Consider the following 14,105-nt stretch of genomic DNA (forward strand, 5'->3'; position numbering starts at 1 on the left):
TTTTTTACTTCTTCCTCCAAGGGGATTGTATATTTCCATCCTTTTGGTTGTTTCTGTTGCTTCTTGTTCCATTTGGGAGTTTGTTTTGCTTTAGGGAAAGCAATGTGGAGGTGTACTGTTTGTAGACATCCACAATATCGGAAGGTTGTATTTTTCATAGTCTAGTGGTTTTGTCCACTGTGTATTATTTAAATTCAAGTTTAAGCTTTCTAGTAGTCCCTCACCAAGGTCTACCTCAACACATTTCCTGGAAAAAGTGAATATCCCCCTTATAAGTCTGTCCTAATCGATCTTTAGGAATTTTCCCCATACATTCCCTATGGAAATTAATACATTGTAATGATAGAAGTGTAACAGGAGGTTGTGCAACCTGACCCATACTGGCATCTTTTATACCACCATTGTGTTGGCGTCAAATTCTAGAAACCAAGGGGTCATAAATAGTCCTGCATTGCCCCAGAACCATGGTCTGTTGTTGAGGATATGTTCCCTTTCCTATACTATTATGAATATGACTATGAAAAATCCTTTGGGGCATAAGTATATTTCACAGTCTGGTGACTAGGCATCATAAATGCATTGGTGCAAGACATCAGATTTATGCCAAAACCCATTAAATTTGCAAATAACTTATTTGGAATAGAGATCTGTGTATAGGTATTTTACCTCAGGAATTGTGATGGTAAGAGCAAGATTTTTAGATTTTTGTTCTACAATGTAGGGCCGGGGAAGCTCGGGTAGCGTTGTGGATTTGGTTTGTGATTTTTCCTTACCTTTGACTAAATCCTTGAAGGATCCTATGCTTTTTGAGTTGGTTCCAACACATCCAACCCTCAGACGCAGGTTAATTATGATGGTCGAGTCGGTGGTGATGCCGTAATCCTGGAGTGTGAGGTTTCCTTAAAACTGTGGCCTGAGAAGATCAGAATTTGCCAGCATGTTGGTATATCGAGGTGGTTCTGTATTTTGTTTCTTAGCTCCTGAATCATCCTCCCTTTCTAGATCCTCCAAAAAATAGTCTTGCCTTCCAGTGTTTTAATGAAGATTTGAATCATATCCTCCACATTTTAGTGTGGGTCTGTCTGAGGAGGGGCTCCATTTGTTTCCCATGTGCCTGGATCTAATAGATCTAAGCATATCAATGCTTTTTCTGGTTCTCTCTTTGCTATATCTTGTTCTCGATGTGGTGGTAGGTCTGTATAAGGCGCACTTAGACAGGTGCCCCATACCTTCCCCTGTGCTGTCGTGATCGTCGTAGAGGGTTCTCCTTTCCCTCTTAATGCGAGGTCCTCTATCCAATGGTAAATAGGGGATATTAGTCTGTAGATGACTAGATCTATCCAGCGTATGAACTAATCTACCTTTTGGCTGCCCACATCATTTTTCCTTTTGCCTGATCTGTATGGTGCGTTGTGAATCCGATGGGGGGAAGTCCTCAGTGACCATTATAGAGTTGATTCTACCACGAGGTTTACATACCCTATTTTCTGGTTTCGCCAAGAGGTTGCCTGCTTTCCTGTAAGGTCGTATACAACTACCCATATGCCCTTGATGCCCAGGTCGGTAGACTGGAAATCATCCTTAACTGACACTATTGGAGAATACGTAACATCATATATCAAACCTAGCGTTTTCCGTTGGGTAGTCTAGTCCTGATACCGAGGGTTGATTAACTCCTCAAGCCCTCTGCCAGTCTTAGTCCTTTTCGTGGGCTCAGGGCCATCCTTCAGCCATTTCTAGAGGGAGGCCTGGATGTGTGATCCCTTTCATTCTGCCAAGCTCAGTGTGATTGTGTTTGTGCCAAAGCCTAGGATGCATAGTGTTGCGGCGGCCAGGTCTTCTAGATTGTTGGCGGCCTGTTGGGTTTCTGAGGACTGGTAAACCCTAACTTTGAGCTCGTCTGCAAGAATGAGCAGATAATTGTGGAGCTTGTGAAGGATGGTTTCTTTGTCAATTTGCAGGGAGCCAATTTTCGTCAACTGCGGTCTCTCCAACACGAGGGCCCTGAGATTCTCTATCAAGCCAAGGTCGAAAAGAATTAAGGAAGATTTGGCCTTTGCTAGGGCTAAGAATTCCAGAGCCATGATTTTTCCATCTAGATGGTGTGCTTAAAGCCCTCGCTCAAGATCTGGTAGCGCATTTCTAATATGCTATCCATCCAACACCACAACGCCTCTGCCTACCAATGCAACCAAGGAGGAATCCTCTAGTTTAGTGATGTTTTATGACCGACTTACTCCACTAGATTTTTTATTTTTAATTGTAGAGTAAATCGTTCTTGATCCATTATTTTCATATTTTGTTTGAAGAATTGTTATGGTATATTTTTTTCAAAATCTCTATTCCTAAATAATAATTGAAATGAACTGGATCAATTAATTTGACAAATAAACTTTTATATTTTCAATAAAAATCTTTGAATTTCTAGTGATTGTTAGGTCATCAAATCCTCTTTTATTAGGAAATGATCAATTTGGGTGACTAAATTGTTACCTCTTTGATGTGATCGTCATGTGGAAGATGGTTGAATGCACAACATAAATTTAGTTATCAGGAAGGTTTTAGATACACAAATATTCTCTTCCCAGACAAAAAAGGTCTTATGTTACCCCAACCAATCATATGTAAATGTGAAGAAAAAACTCCAATCTATTGTCGATCTAACAAAAAAAATACCAAAAACTCCAATCTATTTATGATCTAACTAAAAAATATACCTTAGTTGAGGTTGAGTATCGAGATTGATTATTGGATCATTTAGCTTTGATGGTGTCATCACTTGAAGGAAATTTCCATTGGAGCAATCACAAATGGACCCAATTGTTTGAAATATATTTATCATTTACAAATTAAAAGAACAACATTTAACTCAAGATAAACAAAATAAGTTACCTTAAAAACATATCACTACATATCACATAGTTCAATATAAAAAAATATTAAGAACATGTTAGTATATATAAAGTCATAAAATACCAAGTTGAATAATTACATGAATTCTAAGTGACAAATGGAGGAGGTTGTTTGAAGATTCACTGAAAGCACATATTTTGGGTTACTCCCATATATTTTTGGGAAATTATTCTTTATGGAAAATTCTATGAATATGATCAATGGTTTACATATAAGACTAACTTGAAGTTAAAAATGGTACAATCCATTTTATCGTTGGGATTCAATTTCTTGAAAAGCCTCTTTTCCTAAGAAATCATTAGTTTGGACATATTAGAGACTTCACAAGATGATTACCTCTTTGGTGTGATCCTGATGATGAAGATAGTTTCATGCACAAAATAAATTTATTTATTGGGAAGGTATCACATACCTAAATATCCCTTTACTAGAAATAAGCCTTATTTTTTCAAACTCCAATTTATTTACAATCTAACAAAAAAGATACCTTAGTTAGGGTTCACTATTGGTATTGATTATTGTATCATTTAGTTTTGATGGTGTCATCACTTGAAGGCAGATTCCATTGGAGCAGTCATAAATGGAAATATAACTCAATATTCATCATTTCCAAATTAAAAGAACAACATATAACTCAGTAAAAAGAAAAATGAGTTACTTCAAAAGCATATTACTACATATCAAACAATTGAATATAAACAAATCTTAAGAACATGTCAATACATATCAAGTCATAATATACAAAGTTGAATTGACAAAATCAAAACATAGGCTTACCTAGCTCCTCATATATAAAAAAATGGTGGAGGAAGAGGTAGGTCGCTTTTCTTCATGAATTACATGAATTATGAGTGAAAAATGGAGGATTTTGTTTAATATTCATGAATTACATAAATTATAAGTGAAAAATGGAGGTGTTTTAAAAATTCATTTATTTTGGGTTATTCTCATATAACTCTGACAAATCAATCGTTATGGCCAATGCTATGAATATGAACAATGGTATACATATACAACTAACTTGAAGTTGAAAATGGTATAATCCATTTCATTTCTTTGATTCAATTTCTCCAAAAAAAAAAAAATCCCAAGAAATCATCAGTTTCGACATATTAGAGGCTTCACAAGATTACCTCTTTCGTGTGATCCTGTTGGTCAGGATAGTTGCATGAACAAAATAAATTTATTTATCGGGTAGGTTTTACATACCTAACTATCCTCTTACCAGAAATAAGCCTTATTTTTTCTACTTTCCCAAATCATCCACTTCATTTCCAATGAGAATACTACCTTAACTAATCAAATGTAAGCAAGGAGTGAAAATCCAAATTCAATTATGATCTAACAATAAGGACCTACTTTTTTCCAGTGATATTACTATTGCATTCTCCCCCATTGCTCCGAGTTTCCATTATGTTGGCGTGGTTGTTCAATTCCTGGAAATTATCAATATGTAGAACTTGAAAATGAAATGGGTCACTAACAATTATTTATTCTCATCGACACTCAAATTGGTGAGAATTTTCTTTACGAGGGAATAGAATGTAGTATAAAATGTTTCAAATATTGTAATACCTTGCTCTGTGTTGTTTTCTTCTATTTGTAGAACTGTAAGAAGGTTTCTAGATTCCAAGAGACTCAAAAAATGTCTTGAATGACCCAGCTAATGATAGAAATTTTGTCATATTGGTGAAGGCTAGTGCCAGTGTTAGTGTTGGGTTTGGGTTCAATGTGGATGTTAGTTTAGCTGCCAGAACTACAATGCCTCATTTTCCATTAAAATGGCTATGTCTAAATTACCATGTTGAAGGATGTCATGCCAAGCATTTCTTTAACCTTGTGAACAAATCTAACAAGGTCGTCGCAGAAGTTTGTATGTCCCCGTAAGTCTTGTTACATTCAATATGTATGCTTAGAGTAATTCATTGGACTACAGTCATGCCAAGTTCTGAAAATATTTTTTGTTTTATAGGTGAAGCCAAAGCAGGTTAGACCATAAATAAGCTTGGTAGGAGATGTGTTCAACCTAAAAGTGATGCATGGCTATGACCAATCATTCATTATGGGATTGATTGTAACTCTAGATTAGATCCTGTCTGAACACGCATCCTTTATCAGGAGTACCTGAAGGAAATAGAGAGAAAGAATATTTTTTAGGCCTTCCACCTCTCTCACAGTATTATAAATTCCAAATCTCGTTGAAGATGAATTCAACGTGAAAAATCCCACTTCGAAATACACTAAAAATATGGAATCGAATGTTTTTTTGGACTGTGATGCCATGTGTAGAGTGTGTTAGCTTATCCTTTTTTCATGTGATTTTACGACACAATGTGGAGTTTATAGACTCATTTTGACCTAGGATAATTATTCTTAACACTGACCATCCACAACATGTCTTAATTTATCACAAAAGCGTAACTCTATTTAACCAATGATGACAAACACAGTTGCCCATTCCCATGTTCATATTGTAAATTGAAGATCTTGGTGATTCATTCCCATATGATTTTCAGTTGAAGTTTATGATTTTTCTCATAGAATTTTATTGGCAATGTTGAATGCACTCCAAACTAATGTCCCAAATTATAGTAACTAGTAAAAATCCAATATTTTATCTCTCCATGCCTTAGAAAGGAAAACCCCAGCTTATGTGTAATTGACAATTTGAGAAAAACTCAATTGCGGCCATTCCTTGTTTTATGGATTAGTGATTAATAATGTTGGCTAGATTAATTCATTAATGAAGGTTGGATCGATTTGAATTTAAAGTTCTTATGAAATTAGTTTAATGTGATGAATTGTGTTTTGTTGTATTTACTTGGAAGGTGATATATATATATATATATATATATATATATATATATATATATATATATATATATATTCAGGTGAGAGGAATCTCCATTGTTGTGTCACAAATATGACACTATTGTCTCTTTCCCTACATGCTTTGGTGGCTACCACACCAATCTCACTTCTCCTGGACCTTGTATTGAGTATTTCAAACCTATCCACTTTGGCAGAGTCCTCTTGATTTTGTTTATTTATTAATTGACACAATACAAAGCTCATGAACTTTCAATTCTTTCCAAGAGATATTCCCCAAATCTAACAATTATTGGTGTAAAAACACCCACTAATAGCAACATATCTTCTCTTGTACGATGCACTTTTTACATGTTCCAAATTAAAATACATTGGCATGTCAAGATCAACTACAAAGAGTATTGGAGAGTGAAAATCCTATCACAAAATTCAATTACATGATGAATTACGATGTTTGGAATATTGTTACTCAACATCCAAACTTCAACAACTTGACCCAAATTTACAGCTTCAACTACAAGTCCCTTGATCCATATGCATCTCTTCATAAGTAGCTCAATCCTTTTCACCTATGTTTTCCCACTTCACTATTTCTGACAACACCTTATCAATTTTTCATTTAAATGTTAATAAGTTAAGATATCCCTAGTATTATTTATGTCTTTGATGGTGCCTTTATAGATGACAATGCATTGTTTTGGGGAATGAAATACTACAATGATATGGATTTGGAAGCTGAACCAATGGGAAATGTCTAGTTTGAATTGTTGCTTCCGAAGGATACACAAACATTTACTCTAAAATAGAGGTGGGTGATCCCTTGAAGAATCTACTTCCATGGGGAGGAATCACTCTTCATATATGCTTTTTTTCATATTTTACCGACTTACGACATTTCCATTGCAACACTTCGTGTAATTGCTAGTTTATTTATACTTAAAACTGAGAGTAAAATGTTTTTAGCACACATTTTTAAAATATGTTTCTAATATCAATAAAGGAGAAATAAAGTGAGAATATAATTATTGATTTTTTATAACGTTTTTAATTAAAAGTAACAAAATATGCACATTCATTTTAGTTTTTATTATTATAACCTATATTTCTCTCTTATGTAGAGAGATTTTTTATTTTTATTTTAAAAGAGAAGTCTCTACCCAAGATTGAGGAGGGGAATTTACACATGTCCCTCATACTAAGTTGTGCCTCTAAATATAATGAAATTCTTAAGTAGCTAAAAAATAATTAGTTATATTTATGATTTTGCTTCTCAAATTTATTTGTTATCCTTTTCTTCTCAAATATATTTGTTACTCTTGACATACATATTGTAACTAAAAATTAGTAGGGGAGAGATGTCTAATGTTGTGCATGGACCTGTAGTTGTTATAGTACTGGTCCCACCAAGCCACCAAAAAATTGACACATGTGAAACCAATATTTAAACAAATATATATAACATTAAGTGCAAATATATTTTAATTTATGTCAAAATTTTCCCAAAATGTTGACTCATCCCACAACTCTCCATAAATAGTCTTTTATATATCAAGAGTATAAAACATATTGTACCAACTAGAAAACAAATAAAACTGTAAATTCTCCCAAAATGCTCTAATCCATGAGTACAAGGTACCCATCACTTCAGCCACCACTGAACTAAATTGGAGCTAAGTATCACAATGCACATTCATACCTACACATATAAAAATTTGTTGTATGTCAGCCATAATTGTTGTATTATTGAACAATTCAACCCACTGTGTTCAATATATCACACCCACCTCATTAAATTTCCCATTAAAACATATTGAAACACACAGATCAACCATAGAAAATTACCCATCGTTGGGAGATTGCAGTCAAAGTAAATCCTTGTTACCATTTAAATTCAACTGCAAAAAGATATAAAATAAGTTCAACCCTTGCTAAATTTACATTTTTAACATTCCAACTATTCACCAACCCTGGATATATACCATTAGAGAAAATTTCATAGTATATTCAGGTTATTTATTTCAATTTTTGGACAATATGTATTTCATTTTATTTATTTTAGTTTTTGCACAATATGTATTTCATTTTGTTTTCAATTTTTGAACAATATGTATTTTAGTTTTATTAGGTTGCTTGATCTCTGTCCAAGTCATTTATTGTTATTGTTCTTACTATTATGTTTTTTAAAAAAACTATATAGTATAGAATCGTGTAAAAACTTTCACGGGAAACCATGAAATGCACTCAAAAAATTGAATTGTAAAAACATTTATCCTTACAGATTGCCTCATGCACAAACAACAATAGGAAACCATGAAATCCAAATACAACATTGAACTATAAAAAAATTGTCCTTGCAGGTTGTAGGTTTCCAGTAGTTATGGTTTCAGTCCTATTATTCAAAAGTGAATTTAGTTATTCAAGAATACGTAATGCATTTATTTGGTGGTGTATTTTGACCATGCATGAGACAGATTTGAGTCATTTTCATTGGGTTCTAGGAGGATTTAATGTGAAATTTTTTGACCATATTATTAAAGAAAATCTCAGCCTAAACAAAACTTGGTCATGCTTCTTGGTTACTTTAGTTAGATGAATTATGGATATTTAGAGACTTGTAGCTATTGTTGAGCATTCACATGACCTACTTCGAAGACTAATTTTGTAAATAAGGGTTTATTGGGTTATTCTCTATCGTAGATATTGTAAATCATTCCTTGGAACTAACATAGCTATTCTATGAAAATTCTATGATACTTGGTTCTGAAGGTTTCAATGATATTTTGGGATGATTTATATTATTCATGATGTTGGAATGACTAGGGCTCAACACAATTTTTGATTTGAATAAAATCTATGGGAATAATCTTAAATGAATAATCCTATTTTTCTTTAGGGCAAATTGTGTTTCTCATAGATAGACACATCAACTTGGTTATCCTAGAACCTCAATACAACCTTTACTATGGCAAGCCTAGACCTTCCTTCATGTCTAGAGAGTGTTATCTATAGGAATAAAAATATTTGAAAACTAAGAACCATTCCCATAATAGGAGAATTACTAACCATTAGAAATCAATTAATCGAATTTTATGTTGATAAGTTTTATGTTGGAAAAGTGAGTGTTCATGGACATGAGGCTCAATATTTTTAAAGGAAATTAGCAACTCAATAAAACCTTTACTAAGGAAAGCCTAGACCTTCCTTCATTCATGGAGAGTGTTATCCATAGGAATAACAATATTGAAAAACTAAGAACCATTCCCACAATAGGAGAATCACTAACTATTATTAAGGCAAGACTAGATCTTCTACTGAGTTGCTAATTTCCTTTAGCAAGGAAAGCCTAAAGCTTCCTTCATTCATAGAGAGCATTATCTATAGGAATAATAATATTACCAAACTAAGAACCATTCTTATAATAGGAGAATAACAAACCATTATAAAGTGATTGATCGAGTTTTATGTTGGTAAAGTCATTGATCATGGACATGAGGCTAAGTCCTTTTAAAGGTAATTAATAGCTCAATATAACCTTTAATAAGGAAATCCTAGAACTTCCTTCATGCAAGGAGAGTGTTATCTATAAGAATAATAACATTGAAAAACTAACCATATATTCTATGCCTTAAAATAGAGTACATCATTTTATTTTAAGTTATAAAACAAGTGTCCTTCATGCAAGGAGAGTGTTATCTATAAGAATAATAACATTTAAAAACTAACCATATATTCTATGCCTTAAAATAGAGTACATAATTTTGTTTTAAGTCATAAAACAAGTTATCAAAAAGAAGTAGACCATATCAACATCTTAACTAGAACAAAAACTAGGTGTCACTTGTTTTAATTGAAATTCCTCCAATGTCTACCACATTTTATTACAAGTCATAACTTTTTATATCAAAAACATTTATTGATATAACTGAAAACATACAACCAATTCTAGGACAATTTCAGCATGCTCGCAACAACTTTCCAAGTGCAAATATAGTCATATTATTTTATGTAGAAAAACAAGTTCTCAAAAAACAATTAGTGATATATTTGAATACATATAAAAAATTCCTTGTGTAGATTTGTTTTTCAAGGATACTATGAATAAGGAATATGTATGAAAAATTGTTAAGCTACTACTAGTTTTAATTGTGAATTGTGTCTCTATTATCGCCCATGTTATTGAAAATTCTCTATTGAAATATCCTAGAATATTTGAATCAATTAACATGTTGTTAATTGGTTGTAGGAAAGCAAAAATACTAATAGCATATACGAATGTTGAATTTCAACATTTCTTTGAGCCTATATAATATATTATTGTTAACTAAATGCATGCAATAATTCTATAGGTATTTTCATTTATGGCAAGAGTTAGTTATGTTGCTTGTACAAGGAGAAGTGGTAGGCGAGAGACCGGGGGTGCCTAGTTGTGATGCACTTCATCAAATTATGATAGGACAGATCATGTGAATGTGAAAAATGCTCCAAGAAATATTTTTTGAGCATAACTATGAGGCAAAAGATGATGTTTTACCACCATCAACCAAAGTCTAAGGTGCAAGTTCAACTAACAAGATCAACGCTATAAGAGGTTGAAAAAAAGACAAAATGTTAGTTGTAATTGACGATATATAGTTTAATGGTATTAACTTCGGGCATCTGTAAAAAATCACGGTATTTCTCCCTCATCAATACATTATTGGATAAATGAGCTCTCTCATACAGAACATAGACGGCCTCTTACAGTTATAACTGAAGAGGAGGAGGTTGAGGTGCTTCAGTCGTGTAAGGAGATGGACCAGTTGGGACATGGGCTAGAGTTGATAAAACTCAAATCCATAGCTTTTCAAATCGATCAGGGCAGGCAAAACCCATTCAAAGATGGGTTTCCTGGTAAACCATGGTGGTTTTGGTTTTAAAAAAGGCATCCAAACCTTGTATTGTGTACAACTAAGGTCCTTGACATACATAGAGTTTTAAATCTACACCCTGTAATTGTTTCTAGTTTCTATAATAATATTTATAGTGCATACGATAACCATTATTATGCTCCATACCATATACGGAACTATGATGAAGCAAGTTTACATGCAAGAAGGAATTGTGGTATGCGCGTAATTGCCAAGAGAGGGGGCCAAAATGTGCCAAATATTTTTCCTAAAAGCAGGGAGTGGATAACTATTCTAATTTGTGTCAATGCAATTGGTTCTTCAATCCCAAGATTTTATCTATTCAAAAGTAAAAATCAATTGAACAACTATATACGAAATTGTGAACTATGTGCATGCATGACTGCACATCCCCATGCATAGACGACTAAGGATTTTTTTTTTGAATTGGCTTTGTCACTTTTTTGCATCTATACCAAGTGGTGTCTTGCCTAAGAGCATACACCTATTGTTTAGGTGGCCATGGAAGCCTTGTTGTTGTGGAAAAAATTGAGGAGGAATATATTTTGGGCATCAAAATATTAACACTACCATCTTATACCACTAGCAGATTGTATCCCCTTGATCTTAGTGTGCTTTTTCCTTTCTAGAACTATTTTAGGTTAAAGTGAGCTTCGTGGATGAAAAAGAATCCAAGGGTTGAGGTGAAAATGTTTGGGCTACTAGAGCTTGCAAGTAAAGCCTATTAAAAGGGCTCTCAAACCATGAAATATTAGGGCTGGCTTGAGGAGGACTAGAATTTGGCCTCTGAATTATGATTCTCTTATGCACGATACTCATTGTAGCCATGTGTTTCATGTTGATGGTCAATAAGAAGGGCATGTCCAAGCACATGTTGAAGAAAAAGAAGAAGTGGATGAACAAGAAGATCTAGTTGTGGCTGATAATATGATTTACCTCCCTCAAGGACACTTCTATGTTGTTGATGATGAACAAGTAACATAAACATGGTATAATCATGAACCAATTGAAAATAACATGAAGGTTGTTCTACTAACTAAAGCACATGTAACTTCTACATATTATATTCTTAATTACTTTGTTGATCATGCAACTGACAATGAGAATGTGGTTGAAAGTTTCTTAAACATTTTGATATAAAAATGAATCACTTATATTTATAAACACAAACATTTTATATTTGCGAAATTGAAAAGGTAATAAAAAGCAGCTACACATCCATATGCTACATAACTTAGTAAAAAAGATAATGTAAATTAATTGCTCCTCATTATTAGCTAAAGTTGCAAACCATGCATAGGAGGGCCAATAATTTTTGGAATTGAGAACTTTGAGAAGGGGGGGAATCAAGAAGACACAGTTTTGAAATGTAATGACAATGTTTGTGGGCACTCAAATGAATGAAGACACTATTTTGAGAAGCAATGACAATGTTTGAGGGCAGTCAAATTCATTCGTGATAGTGGTTGACAAGACAATGGAATTAGTAGGCAGTTCCTTTCTTACATGAGAGCACGCTTGCATTCCTGGTGAGATTTTCCACAAGGGATGAACTCTTTGGTCTAGCACTATATGTGGTTTCATAGGTCGAAAGAACCTACGATCCCGATGGCATGAAATATGCACCATTTAGCAGCACATCATTTTCTGATATCCAACTCCATTTTTTCCATTCACTTTTTGTGGCGTTTTGCCTCTTGGTTACTTATTTAGCTAAGGGATTTGCAGATACCATGAATCTATTTCCCTGACTCAGTATGGTGGGGTTTTAACTTCCACCGATGGCATACATTCCCCACTTAGTGTAATCATTGTTAAGCACATGGAAGTATCCAAATCGACACCTACATCCAGTAAATTCATAATTTAATTTCTCAATAATATAATAGCTATTTCATACTTTTCCGTCACAATAAAATTCAAAATAAGATGGGAAATTAATGAAATAACAATTAAATTATTTCACCTTGGCATTCGTTGGACGAGACCTTAGCCAAAACGGTTGAGTGCAACCGTTTCCTACATAAATTTGTCATGGTGGTGGTCGTCATTGTGACCCAATAGCATCACCTACCATTGAGCATTGTGAAGGTAGAAGATAAGGAATAAATAGAGTGAATTTCAATTAATGAACGAATGAGTATGTGAAGTCTCTTCGTTGTGGCGAGGGAAATAACTATTGGAAATGTTGATATAGGTGGATGACTTGATTGCGTCAATGAGGCCATCTTCACAGTTAGACATAGAGAAATAGTCCACCCATATGTGCCTCGCTCTCGAGATGGACATCCCATCTCCATGATTTATTTTTCTCGATCTTTATAGGATACATATTTACTGCAGCGTTTCCTAGACTTTTACAGTCATGAATGTGGATGCCGTGAATCATGATGCTTGTTGCTTCTTTTATGGTGATACACGGGCCCTTACCAATGTGGACATTGGCACCTCGTCCATATATTTTTTTGAAGCTGTGAATAACAAGCTCTTCCTTGAACTAGATGATCATGTCATTGTGGAAGATGATCCATAGCGGCTCCGTCTGAATCACGGCATGACACAGCGTAACATGGGATGGATTCATGGCATCATCACTGGAATTTGTAACCACATAAAACTTGTCATTTTTGCCTACGATGGCATGCTTGCCAAATCCAATGCTGCAATCTGCGATTCGTTTTCTGTTGCACTCCCAATTGCAGTCGCACCACCAACAGTCATCAATAGCATTACCCGTTGCACATGACAACACGCTCATTTCCTCTCCTCCTCTTGTACTCTTGTTAATAATGCTTCTGCTTCTGTTTGAATACACATACATTGAAGCATTCAATGTCAATTCAGACTCCAACAACAAATAATTAAAAAATAGAAAGATTGACAAAATGGAATGTAATGTTGCATTGAGCGATTTACTTTTGAACTATTTTCGTTCCGTTGCTCTCATCTTTCTCCATAGGAAACGTGGACCTACTTATATTTCCCGGTGCCTCTACTATCTTGTGTCCCATAAACTTATCTCCATATTTTGATCCAAATGGCTTTGGCGCCCCGCCATGAACACAGTGGAGTGTTCCTATCAACACCATGCAGCTCAAAATACTAATTGGATTGCTCATTTTGACAACAGGGACTCAACTTTGTCTTCTCAAGAAAACAACAACATTGACAATAGTAGTGGTGGTTGCTTCTGCTCTGAGCCACTCTTGCAAATGCCAGGGCCTTCTTATAGTATCTACCGTTTTTTCATTACTATCATGATTTCATCACACTTGGTAAATTGCACTATGAATGTAGGGACATGCATCTACTGGAGGGAGATGCCAAACGTAAGCTGCGAATTTATATATATATATATAGATTTTATATTAATATATATTCACATTATTAATTTTTATACTTCTCTCATTATAATAATAAACATATATATTTCGAGTAAAAGTTGTATTTTATATT

At 34.1% G+C, this 14,105-nt stretch overlaps 1 pseudogene; it reads right to left on the reverse strand.

Moving 5' to 3' along the window:
* Nucleotides 1-12,246: 12,246 nt before the first annotated feature.
* On the reverse strand, nt 12,247-13,768 carry LOC149159534 (putative pectate lyase 18; annotated as a pseudogene).
* Between the last annotated feature and the right edge of the window lie 337 nt (nt 13,769-14,105).

Source organism: Pinus tabuliformis, chromosome 5_2, assembly GCF_031772625.1.
Source record: "Pinus tabuliformis cultivar Carrire ecotype Pingquan chromosome 5_2, CPIR1, whole genome shotgun sequence".
Classification (NCBI taxonomy): Eukaryota; Viridiplantae; Streptophyta; class Pinopsida; order Pinales; family Pinaceae; genus Pinus; species Pinus tabuliformis.